The 13,245-nt window shown below is 44.6% G+C and overlaps 1 long non-coding RNA gene across 1 annotated transcript; it reads left to right on the top strand.

Annotated features, from left to right (window-relative positions):
* The first annotated feature begins 3,642 nt into the window (after nucleotides 1-3,642).
* LOC148155530 (uncharacterized) lies at nucleotides 3,643-4,844 on the top strand. Its single transcript, XR_015765205.1, has 2 exons — nucleotides 3,643-3,858; nucleotides 3,928-4,844. It is a non-coding gene; the product is annotated as an uncharacterized LOC148155530 (long non-coding RNA).
* The last annotated feature ends 8,401 nt before the right edge of the window (nucleotides 4,845-13,245 follow it).

Below are 13,245 nucleotides of genomic sequence, written 5' to 3'. Positions count from 1 at the left end.
GGTCTTTCTTGCAAATTAAGATGTCTCACACTTTAAGGTTGGCTGAAAAAAATGCTGACATCCGCATACCAGCTGAATGGTGTTTTTGTTCAAAGCGATTATTTAAGAGAGACACAGATTAAGCTCTCTTTAAACGTGGTTGATATTCAGGAATTTCTTGATCTTTATTTTTAACTCTGTTCCTGGTTCCTTTAACGTAGCTTACTGTGGTTTTCTTTAAGTGCTCCTTCCATACAGTCCCTGCATTCTGCCTTTATCTGAGTCCTTGCAATCACTTTCAGTAGAGAGTTCCTGGATTTGACCCAAGGACTCCTCCCAATAGGAGGTTCCCAGGAAACCTCCAGGGAGAGAAACGTATGAGCCACCTTTCACTGAACCTTTCCGATGAGGAGCATCAGCTAAACTCCAGGCTTTCTCCAGAATATGAAGCCTCTCGCCAAAATGGCCATCCTAAAACCCAATTCATCAAATTTTCAAACTCAAGAATGCAGTTTTTCCATGAACATGAAATGAGCATAGCTGTACCTGGATATGTTGAACAGTTGTCTATCTGAGTTGATTAAGCTGAGAAACATTGAGGACAAACTTTTTGTTCTTCATGCAGAAAAGAGTTGCAACATTTCCCTTCTAAGACAAAAGCTTAGTGACTGCTCTGTGTGCAGGCAAAGACTGACACTAAATAAACCCTGGGCATCACTTTACCCCTAGAAGTTCTTTAGGGACAGTTTTAAGCTGTCAGTTATTTTTAAATAAGATTAAGTTACAATGAAATTCCTGCAAAGATTATTTCAACGTCTGCTTTCAACAATGCTTTAGTTTTTAACATGTTTTAAATATTTTTTTGCACAAAATAAGGGGCATGCAGCCACAAAAAGGGTAAGATTTAAACTCCCTGCACTAGTAGAAAGCTTTTCTTCGACTCTTATGCAGCATACCAGGGAATTTGTCTCCACCTAGTGGAGAAAAGTTAACATGAAACCTAATTCTTAAATAATTGGGACACGATTACTTTTAGAAAATGTTCCTAAACACAATGAAATAGAGAAAGATGTTCTAAACAAAAGCGAAAAACACACTGCAAATAATAAAATTAAAACATAGCTGCAAATATTGGAGAAAGCAACAGCAGGTTACGGCACCATATGAAATTTAGCTTTTGCAGGAGTAAAATTTGGCCAGAAAGGCAGAAAAAATGAAGACCGACACCAATATTTTTCAATTAGATCACACAGAACGTGTATCTAAAATGTGCAAAAATTAGAAAGTATTTTAGAAGCACAAAAGTGTTGTTAAAATGGATTGAAGTGAAAAAACAGCCAGAAAAAAGACGACCCAGAGGACATTTCATTGGGTAAAAAAACTTAAGGAGATGTTTTGAGAAAATATTCATTTATAGATAAGATAAAAGTTAGACCATTAAACTCCCAATCTTTTATCAAGAGACAGTGAACAAGGTTTGCTTTGCTAGGAAAAAGTTTAAGCATTACCTGCTGAGCTGTAAATTTCTTCTTTGTCTAAGCAGCATTTCTTGGACCTCAGCAGCACAGGACTTGACCCTGAACAGCAGGAAAGATGGAGTGCAACAGGGATCCAAACGGCTACAGCTTGACATTGGTCAAACCAAGGCCTCCTCCATCAACACAAAGCCAGACAGACTCTTTCCTAACCGCAGCCCGGTTGGCCCGCGAAGGACTGCTGGAGGACGGAAAAGCAGGACGGCAGTTTTCCGCTCTTAGACAGTCTCCTTCTTCACAAGAAAACCATGGTGTTGTCTTGAAAGACCTGAGGATCAGGCGGTACACCGTCATCTCAAGGAGGAAGATGGAAACCGACAGAAAGACGGACAATGAAGAGGGAAAGCAAACCCCTCAAGGTGCCTCCTCACCAAAAACAGAAGCAGAGAGACAGAAGGTGTGTTTGAGTCCATCTGGCTGTCGCTTCACATGTAGACAACCTGGAAGGTTTAAAGTTGCAATATTACCAGTAATAGCAGAAATTTAGGCAACACTACAGTCAGGGTTCCAGACTTGTTGGTAAATTTGTGGTTTTGAGGTCTGAAAAACACCTGAAGACTAATGTTTGGTTATTCCTAACATCAGCACTATCTAGTTTAAGAGAAAGTCTTTGTGTAAGGGTATTAGATTAAGCACTTGACTTAAGTACTGAGACTACCAGACATAGCCATCAACCTTTTATTAAATACATCACCTGAAGTCAGCAGTTTGTATTTGACTGTTTTCCAACTAAGACACAGTGGCTTCTATGGTGCTGTGGTGGTGCAGGGGCAAAGCATGACCCATGTATTGAGGCCTTGGTCCTTGTGGTGGTGGTCACAGGTTTGATTCCCAGCCTGGCAACATAAAGACCACTAGAGCCAATAAAACCTTTAAAAACAAAACAAAAAAAACACTGGCTTCACCTTGCAAACTTAAGAAAGTGGCACTGACACCCATAATTTCAGGGGGAAAAACATTTATATTTGAACACATTTCCATCTATTGGAGATTAAAACACTGACATCTAGTGGCCGTAAGTGGAAGTTCAGGTGCACAAGATTTTTCCCCTTATCAAGCTGTAATTAATATATTTTATTTGGATAGTAGCACATTATTGTATGTGGAACGGAACTGCATTTTTTTAAAACATTTTTGTCATTAAAAAGAACCTGAAAAGTGTGGAGTGCATTTCTGTTCAATCGCACAAAACTTACATGTGTTTGATAGATCTAGGGAGACTGATGTAATATAGATATGAAGATGAGCAAAATAAAATGGCTTTTGGCTAATTCTGCATTATCATACTATAATGCAATATAGTCAAGCTAAAAGTACCACTGTGGTCAGTAAGTACAAATCAGCAAGAAAAAAACGGTTGGTTGGTTGGTTGGTTGGTTGGTTGGTTGGTTGGTTGGTTGGTTGGTTGGTTGGTTGGTTTATTTATGCTCTGCCACATTTCTTGAATTTACTTTTGTTGAGCGAAAATGCTACTTTCATTTTGCGGTTGTTAATTTAACCAAGTACATAAAACCTGTGGTCTGCTCTAACATAATGAATGACAATTTAGCTAATATCATAACTGTGTTCAGAGGCTCTTCAAACGCTGACCAGAGACCCAACACTTGAATGGACTTCGTGTCAATCTTCAAGATATTCATAAAATTAGAATATTATGAAAAGGTTGATTTATATCAGTAATTCCAGTCAAAAAGTGAAACTTGTATATTATAATCATTCATAACACAGATTTATATTTTTCAAATGGTTATTTATTTTAATGTTGATGATTATAACACAACTAATGAAAAACCCAAATTCAGTATCTCAGGAAATTACTGAATTACTCAAGACAAATGTCTTGAGTAATATTTGTCTTGAGTAAAATATTACTCAAGACAATACAAAAAGAGGATTTTAGAAATGTTGACCAACTGAAAATTATAAGTATGTACAGCACTCGGTACTTAGTTGGGGCTCCTTTTGCCTGGATTACTGCAGCAATGCAGAGTGACATGGAGTCAGTCAGTGTGATGTCCCCCTCCACTTTACATGGAGGGATCTGTCATTTTTCTAATTGCTCTTTGTCCCGAGGCGCACTGGAAGGGGCAGCACCAGGATCCGCTAGGGCCCAGTGCATCTTGGTTATATAAGTGTAGTGGTATAGAAATGTATGTAATTCTACAAATAGTTTCCAGGTGAGGAGTTCCGGTTCTTAGGTGGGCGTGGTGTATATAAGGGAGCTGCAGCGCTCATTCAGCATGTGTCGTCTTTGTGCTCCCACTGTGTGGTTTGTGTCCGGTGGAATCTGGCAGCGGAAAGCAACAAATTGCTGGCTGGTGCATGTTGTGCTGACGATCTGGTGGTAGGTGTTCTCTCTCCCTGCACTTTAGCTGATCGTGGTCAGAAAATCTAAATTAAAGTGTGATTATAGGTAAAACGCCTCAGCGCTGCGCTCCTCTTCCTCGGTCTGCGAGTGTGTGTGTGTGTGTGCGTGTTTGTGGATCGGCAGGTAAGAAATTAACACCCATCTAGGCTCCGCTTTCTTTTAGTTTTAGTGACTAATCTGTTTGTAGTCCCCACAGTTGGACCATTGCTGCTCTGTCTACGTTCGTTTCCCGGATCTGCTCTGTCTACGTTCGTTTCCCGGATCTGCTCTGTCTACGTTCGTTTCCCGGATCTGCTCTGTCTACGTTCGTTTCCCGGATCTGCTCTGTCTACGTTCGTTTCCCGGATCTGCTCTGTCTGCATCCGTTTTCCGGACCTGCTCTGCTCCTGTCTACGTTTATCTCCCGGATTTCGGCACAATTGTTTTTAAAGTTGGACTGTGGCGTTATCCGCCCTCATTAAAGCGGTGTTTGGGGTGTGGCGTCAGCGCGCCCATTTCACCTCTCGCTGCGGTGCGGCAAGAGGACCACGCCTGGGCCTGATGTTTTAACTTGTATTATCTGTTTTCTATTTCTTTTACTTATTTTGTCTACAGCCTTTTTTTTGTTCTTTATTTAGTCAGGGCTGATATTATTCTTTTTGAGATTATTATATTGGTTAACTGTCTGTTTTTGTTTGCAGTTGCTGAGGCCCGGTGGCGGTGTTGGTGTGGTGACGGTGTCCTCCTCGTCTGTGTGCTGTGATTTTTTGAGTTTGGGGTGTCTCACTGCGTCTGGTGTTAAAAGGTTTTTTTTTTGGTTTGCTGTGTTTGGTGGAGGTCGTCCCCATAGCGCCCCCTCCGGCCGGTAACCTCAGCTGCTGCAGTTTTTTTATTTTCTTTTGACTTATTTTGATTTATTGTGTCATTTTTAAAAACATTTTTTAAAAAAGAGAATTTAATAAAACTACTTTTATAACTGTGAACTGTCTCAGATGTTTTAAATCCCTGCATAACCGAACCTGTGTGCCTCCGACGAGAGGTAATATTCCCTGGGTGAAATTCCCAGGGTGGCGTTGTTGAGCAACCTATTAGAACTAAAATCCCACAAAACCCGAACTACCATCTAGTGTCGCCACATTTTTGGCGTTGTTGGCAGGATTATGCTTTTTATGAACATCTGAGACCAGTGTTTGTGTTTCTCAATATTTGTGTTTGTGTATTTTTTTTTCTTTTTTTTCCCTTTTTTTCTTTTTGTGCAGATTGACCGATCCAGAAACAGAGCAGCAGTGGTTCCATGTAGAGCTTCAAAGTGGTGGGTGAGGTCTTAATAGTTTAACCTTAGGTTGTTTTTTTTTTTGCACTGCAGTAATCATAAGCTTGCTATAATGGAAGAAGAAATTCAGGAACTTAAGGACCTGGTAGCAAGCTTAAGAGCTGACAACGAGCAGTTGCGACAGGGTCAGGCTAGCTTGGGTGCTCAACCGTCCACTTCTTCGGCATCGGCTAATGCCCCTCCTACGCCTAGTCTCCCTGTAGCAGAGAGACTGATTTTTGTGCCTAGGGATAGGAAATGTCCCATCTTTAGAGGAAGGACAGGCATAGGATTGAGTGATTGGATGGAGGAAGCAAAGGTGTGTATGAGAGCGCGACATCTATCTGTTGCTGACCAAGCATTTTTCCTGTTCGATCATTTGGATGGAGAGGCTAGGAATGAAATAAAGTATCGCTCTAGTGCAGAGAGAGAGGACCCTGCTAAAGTGTTTGAAATCTTACAAGAATTGTATGGCTGCTCAGAGTCATATGTTGCTCTCCAAGAGGCCTTCTTTTCCAGAGGACAACAAGAGGGGGAGAGTCTTCAGGAGTTCTCCCTCGCATTAATGGGTCTTATGGAGAAGGTAAAGCAACGCGCACCTGCTGGTATGTTGAATTCTGAGACGCTGCTAAGAGATCAGTTTGTTGAGCAGGTGTTGGATGGTTCCCTGCGTCGTGAGCTGAAGCAGTTGGTGCGCGCGAGGCCGGACAGCACTTTGCTTGATGTTAGGACTGCAGCAATACAGTGGGAGCGCGAAGGGGTACCTCATCCTGTGAGAAGCCGTAGTCAGTCGGTTCCTTCAGTTTATGGTGTCCAGTATGGGGTTCATGGTGGTCCTCAGGTAGCTTCTTTGACATCAGCAACAGAAATGAGTCAGATGAGGGAAATGCTAAAGCGTCAGCAAGAGCAGCTCCAACAGCTTAGTGAGAGCATTTCTCAGTTGCAGAATTTCCGTCGTACTAACCGTCCACCCTTTGCTGGTCCAGTTATCTGTAGGCGGTGTAATCAGCCTGGTCATTTTGCACGAGAGTGTGATGGGGTGCGTGCCCCTCGTCGAACCCAAGTTCAGTCAGATTCAGCTACTCGGCCCCATTCTGCTTCAGCGGCGGAAAACTAGTTCCCACCGAACTGCAGAGCCACAGTTTAGGTGGGGGTGCTACTGGCTCACAAGCCGTTATTGGGAGTTTGGGTGCTTCTAAATTGATCTCAGCTTGTCCTCATGCAGATGTAATCATGGGTGGTGTAACAGTCGCATGTTTAGTGGATACTGGTTCAATGGTGTCCACGGTCTCTGAAAGCTTTTTTCGTCAGCATATGGAGTCTTGGGGTTTGGAGCGTCTCCATTCGTGTCATTGGTTGGAGCTTAGAGCTGCCAATGGTCTTAAGATTCCTTATATTGGCTATTTAGAACTTGATGTACAACTCTGTGGCAAATTGATTCCCCACTGTGGTGTTTTGGTTGTTCAGGACCCTTGTGGTGAGCTCCCAACTAAGGTCCCAGGTGTTTTGGGGATGAATGTGATCAGGAAGTGTTATCAGGAACTGTTTGGGCTGCATGGTGTAGCTTGGTCTTCTGTGCCTGGTGTTTCTGAGACCCCTCAGTCCGTCATGCAGGCACTGCAGCAGTGTCAGTCTGCCTCCTTACAAGAGCCTCATAGTCCTGGAAGGGTTAAGGTCAGGGGTAAAAAGGGCTGTCGGATTCCTGGTGGAGTCATGAAAATTGTGGCTGCCACATGTTCTGATGGGTACTCAGGCTCTACTGCTCTGTTTGAACCCTTAGAGTCCGGATTGCCTTCTGGTTTGCTTGCTTCCCCTGCCTTGGTTCCAGTAATCAGGGGTACAGCTTATGTGCCCATTATTAATGTTGGTTTGACTGAAGTGGTGTTATACCCTCGCACTGTTGTTGGCACACTGAATGTTGTTAATGTGGTGAGTCTCCCGGCAGGAATTACTGAAGTCCCAGCAAAAGTAGCCAGGATGGGGTGCCAGACGGCTTCAGTTGGTGTGCAACAGCAGGTGAAGGACTTGGATTTGTCGTCTTTGTCTGTGGAAGAACAAGGTCAGGTGAGATCATTGCTCCATCAGTACATGACAGTTTTCTCATCTCATGATGGTGACCTGGGCTGTACTAGTCTGATAGCTCATGACATTCCTTTGGTTGACGATGTCCCAGTTAAACAACGCTATAGGCGTATTCCCCCTTCTGATTATGAGGTGGTGGAGGACCATATCAACCAATTGCTGACTTCACAGATCATTAGAGAGAGTAGCAGCCCGTATGCTTCTCCAATAGTATTAGTGAGAAAGAAAGATGGAAGTATTCGGATGTGTGTTGACTATAGACAGTTAAATAGCAAGACCCGAAAAGACTCTTTTCCTCTCCCACGAATAGAAGAGTCATTGGATGCCTTGTCTGGTGCATGTTGGTTTTCCACCCTTGATTTGGCTAGTGGGTATAATCAGGTTCCAGTTGTGGAGGCAGATCGTCCAAAAACTGCCTTTTGTACTCCCTTTGGGCTGTTTGAATGGAACCGGATGCCTTTTGGGCTCTGCAATGCGCCTAGTACCTTCCAACGGTTAATGCAGCGGATTTTTGGGGATCAACAGTGCCAGTCTGTTTTGTTATATCTTGATGACATTGTTGTTTTCTCTTCAAGTGTGGATCAACATCTGGAGCGCTTGAAGGTGGTGCTGGATCGACTTCTACAACAGGGGCTTAAGGCAAAGCTCAGTAAATGTTCCTTTTTTCAAAAAGAGGTACGTTATTTAGGACATGTGATCTCTGGTGAAGGGGTTGCCACAGATCCTAGTAAAGTTGAAGTTGTAGCTAACTGGCCAACTCCCGCTAAAGCTTCAGAACTTCGGTCATTCCTTGGCTTTGCCAGTTATTACCGTCGTTTTGTGGAAGGTTTTGCAAAACTGGCAGCTCCTTTGCATAGAGTTGTGGCTCAGTGTGCTGGTGCCAAAGCTGGTAAGAAATCAGATTGTGGACTTGCTGCATGTTGGACTGATGAGTGTCAAAAGAGCTTTGAAATCCTGAAGGCTAAGCTAACAACAACACCAGTGTTAGCCTATGCAGATTTTACTCAGCCATTTATCCTGGAGGTTGATGCCAGCCATGGTGGCCTGGGAGCAGTCCTCTCTCAGATGCAAGGAGGCAAGGTGAGACCGATTGCTTATGCCAGTCGAGGCTTGAGACCCACAGAGCGAAACATGGCAAATTACAGCTCCATGAAGCTTGAGTTTCTGGCCCTTAAGTGGGCCATGACTGACAAGTTTAGAGAGTATCTGTTGGGGAACAAATGTATTGTCTACACTGATAACAACCCTCTCAGTCATCTGTCCACCGCTAAATTGGCTGCCACTGAACAGAGGTGGGCTGCTCAGCTAGCATCTTTTGATTTTGAGATCAAGTACCGGTCAGGTCGGAGTAACACCAATGCTGATGCGCTTTCTCGCCAGCATCCACCTGACCTACCAGATGTGAAAGTCATGCTTCCGGGTACAGCTATGCCTAGAGCATTGCAGGAAGCTTTGGGGTTTGAAACAGTTGAGGCAACCCAAGCAGTCGTTGCAGTTTTGCCACAGCATACTACAGCTGAACTTTGTGCTTTGCAGCAGGCGGATCCTGTTTTACAGGACGTGTTGGTGTTTTGGAAGAAAGGACAGCATCCTAGTCGAGAGGAGCGAGCCCAGCTGTCTTCATCCACGTTGGTTCTGCTTCGACAGTGGAACCGGTTTGTCGAGAGAGATGGAGTTCTCTATCGAAAGGTATTTAGGTCCGACGGTGGTGATGTTGTGTTTCAGTTGGTGTTACCAAGTGTGCTAATTAAGGATGTTCTGACCCAAGTTCATGAAGAACATGGTCACCAGGGAGTGGAGCGAACTTTGGCGCTCTTACGGTCCCGGTGTTACTGGCCTCATATGGCCTCTGATGTGGCCCAATGGTGCCAGGCTTGTGAGAGGTGCCAGGTGGCAAAGGATGTCCACCCTAAAGCTTATGGTAACATGGGACATTTATTAGCATCACGTCCTAATGAAATTTTGGCTATTGATTATACCACCTTAGAGCCCACTCAGAATGGCTTAGAAAATGTTTTGGTCTTGACAGATGTTTTTAGTAAATATACTGTTGCTGTCCCCACACGGGATCAGCGAGCGGCCACTGTGGCTAAGGTTTTGGTGTCTGAATGGTTTTATAAGTTTGGTGTTCCAGCTCGGTTGCACTCCGACCAGGGTCGTAACTTTGAGAGCTCACTTATCCAGCAGCTGTGTAGCTTGTATGGTATTGTAAAATCACGCACCACTCCATATCACCCAGAAGGAAATGGCCAATGTGAGCGTTTTAATCGGACGCTGCACAATCTGTTAAGGACGCTGCCTGTGTCTCGGAAGAGAGATTGGCATGCCTGTTTGCCCCAGGTTCTTTATTGTTATAATACAACTCCTCACCAATCTACTGGAGAGTCACCTTTCCTTTTAATGTTTGGTCAGGAACCTAGACTGCCCCTAGATTTCCTGTTGGGTAGAGTTGAGAGTCCAGTTGGTGGTTCTGTCCATGAGTGGGTTCAAGAGCATCAAGCTCGTTTGCAGGTAGCCTTTGATGGGGCTAGAGAGCACCTGAAACATGCTGCAGATCGCCGAAGGCAGGCCCATGAGACTCAGGTGAAACATCTGCCATTAAAAGAAGGTCAATTTGTGTTTTTGCGTGACTTTACTGCTAGGGGGCCTCATAAGACCAGGGACCGATGGAGCTCTGTCAAGTATAAAGTGTTGAGGGCACCAAAGGACGATGGCTCTGTTTATACCATTGCACCTATGAATGACCAGACTAAAGTAAGACAGGTACACCGTACCATGCTGAAGCCTGTGGTTGGTGTTGTTCCTCCTGATCACATTCCTCCTCACAACTTGCCTTCTGTAGAAGAAGGACTGTCTGAGGATAATGGCCCATTTGATTATGATCTGTTTGTTTGTGAACAGCAACCCCTGGTGGTTGCTTCTGACTTACCTTCTAGTAGATCACAGCCTCAAGCTGCATCCCAGGAACCAGGGTCACCATGTGAACCAGTTGTATCCGCTGAACCCTCTACATCTGTGACTGTTCCACCTGTCAGCTGTCCTGAGCCAGTGGCCTTACGTCGTTCCAAACGACAAACTGCTGGACAACATTCTAATGTGTACCATCTCCCACGGCCAGCAGGAGATGCTCTTCCTGGAGGCTCTTCTGCATCCATGTCAAGTGTATCAGCTTTTAGACCTTGGATCTGATAGTTCCAGTTTTGAATTGGCCATCGTCGGGTCGACGATGCAAGAAGGGGGGGTAGAATGTAGTGGTATAGAAATGTATGTAATTCTACAAATAGTTTCCAGGTGAGGAGTTCCGGTTCTTAGGTGGGCGTGGTGTATATAAGGGAGCTGCAGCGCTCATTCAGCATGTGTCGTCTTTGTGCTCCCACTGTGTGGTTTGTGTCCGGTGGAATCTGGCAGCGGAAAGCAACAAATTGCTGGCTGGTGCATGTTGTGCTGACGATCTGGTGGTAGGTGTTCTCTCTCCCTGCACTTTAGCTGATCGTGGTCAGAAAATCTAAATTAAAGTGTGATTATAGGTAAAACGCCTCAGCGCTGCGCTCCTCTTCCTCGGTCTGCGAGTGTGTGTGTGTGTGTGCGTGTTTGTGGATCGGCAGGTAAGAAATTAACACCCATCTAGGCTCCGCTTTCTTTTAGTTTTAGTGACTAATCTGTTTGTAGTCCCCACAGTTGGACCATTGCTGCTCTGTCTACGTTCGTTTCCCGGATCTGCTCTGTCTACGTTCGTTTCCCGGATCTGCTCTGTCTACGTTCGTTTCCCGGATCTGCTCTGTCTACGTTCGTTTCCCGGATCTGCTCTGTCTGCATCCGTTTTCCGGACCTGCTCTGCTCCTGTCTACGTTTATCTCCCGGATTTCGGCACAATTGTTTTTAAAGTTGGACTGTGGCGTTATCCGCCCTCATTAAAGCGGTGTTTGGGGTGTGGCGTCAGCGCGCCCATTTCACCTCTCGCTGCGGTGCGGCAAGAGGACCACGCCTGGGCCTGATGTTTTAACTTGTATTATCTGTTTTCTATTTCTTTTACTTATTTTGTCTACAGCCTTTTTTTTGTTCTTTATTTAGTCAGGGCTGATATTATTCTTTTTGAGATTATTATATTGGTTAACTGTCTGTTTTTGTTTGCAGTTGCTGAGGCCCGGTGGCGGTGTTGGTGTGGTGACGGTGTCCTCCTCGTCTGTGTGCTGTGATTTTTTGAGTTTGGGGTGTCTCACTGCGTCTGGTGTTAAAAGGTTTTTTTTTTGGTTTGCTGTGTTTGGTGGAGGTCGTCCCCATAGCGCCCCCTCCGGCCGGTAACCTCAGCTGCTGCAGTTTTTTTATTTTCTTTTGACTTATTTTGATTTATTGTGTCATTTTTAAAAACATTTTTTAAAAAAGAGAATTTAATAAAACTACTTTTATAACTGTGAACTGTCTCAGATGTTTTAAATCCCTGCATAACCGAACCTGTGTGCCTCCGACGAGAGGTAATATTCCCTGGGTGAAATTCCCAGGGTGGCGTTGTTGAGCAACCTATTAGAACTAAAATCCCACAAAACCCGAACTACCATCTAGTGTCGCCACATAAGCAGCCTGTTCCAGTGTGCCAAAGGGGGGAAAGAGAGAGAAGGGACTGGAGGAGCGGAGTTGAAGCTGGCTTGGAGCTGAGCTGTTCTCTCCGTCCAGCTCCGCTCTTCAGACTGGCTCTTCCCCAACTTGCCTGCCCACCCCGACTGTTTGGTTTTTGCTTTGTGTTGCATTGCTTTGCTTTTTGTCTGCAGGACTCGCCTGCTCACACCACCAGCTTCTGGCGATGATCGGCCACAGGGGCCGCCTGCTTATTTGCTTTAGCTTTCTTGCTTTATTTTAAGTTTGATGCTCAATAGAGAGCTTATTTATTGCCTACGTCCGTGTCTCCCTGGATGTTGTTACAGCTCAATGAGCCGGGTCGTAGCAGTCAGCTGTGGCGCTGCTCTGGTGTTATGAGAGCCCAGGTTGCTCTGATGGTGACCTTCAGCTCTAATGAATTGTTGGGTCTGGTGTGCATCATGTCTTCCTCTTTATAATACGCCATAAATTTTCTATGGGGCAAAGGTCAGGTGAGTCTGCAGGTCTGTGTGTAGGTGCTAAGTCCTGTTGGAAAATTAAATCTGCATCTTCGTAAAGTTGGTCAGCAGCAGGAAGCATGAAGTGCTCTAAAACTTCATGGTAGAGGGCTGTGTTGACCTTGGACCTCAGAAAACACAGTGGACCAACACCAGCAGATGATATGGCACCCCAAACCATCAGTGACTGTGGAAACTTTACACTGGGCCTCAGACAACATGGATTCTGTGCCTCTCCTCTCTTCCTCCAGACTCTCTCTGGGACCTTGATTTCCAAAGGAAATGCAAAATTTACTTTCATCAGAGATCATAACTTTGGACCACTCAGCAGCAGTCTAGTCCTGTTTGTCTTTAGCCCAGGCAAGATGCTTCTGATGCTGTCTCGAGTTCAAGAGTGGCTCGACAAGGAATGCGACAGCTGAAACCCGTCTTACATCTGTCCATGGTGGTTCTTGAAGCACCAGCTCCAGACCACCTTTTGAGAATCTCTCCATATTTTTGAGTTTTGTTTCAATTCTCAGGATGTGATTATCCCTGTTGCTTGCTCACTTTTGTTTTTCCCTAACACAACTTTTCCTATCTCTTACCTCTCTTGTGCTTGGACACTGTGCAGAGTGCAAAATGACATTTTGTGCTTTGTCCTCTTGTGCTAGGTGTCAAAGGTCATCTTTTGGACACCTGTCAAGTCAGCAGTCATCCCTGTGATTGTGTTGCCTACAGAACTGGACAGGGAGACAATTTAGAGACCTTAGCAGGTGTATTTAGCTGATTAGTGTGGCACCAGGGGTTTTCAATTAAAACTCACAGAATATTCTAATTTTCTGAGATACTGAATTTGGAATTTTCAGTCTTCTGTAATAAAGGCAAAAATAAAAATATTTGAAATGCATCTGTCTGTAT

Source organism: Poecilia mexicana, unplaced genomic scaffold, assembly GCF_051168715.1.
Source record: "Poecilia mexicana isolate PSO_F unplaced genomic scaffold, ASM5116871v1 scaffold_14, whole genome shotgun sequence".
NCBI lineage: Eukaryota > Metazoa > Chordata > Actinopteri > Cyprinodontiformes > Poeciliidae > Poecilia > Poecilia mexicana.
This window is presented reverse-complemented; position numbering and strand designations above follow the sequence as displayed.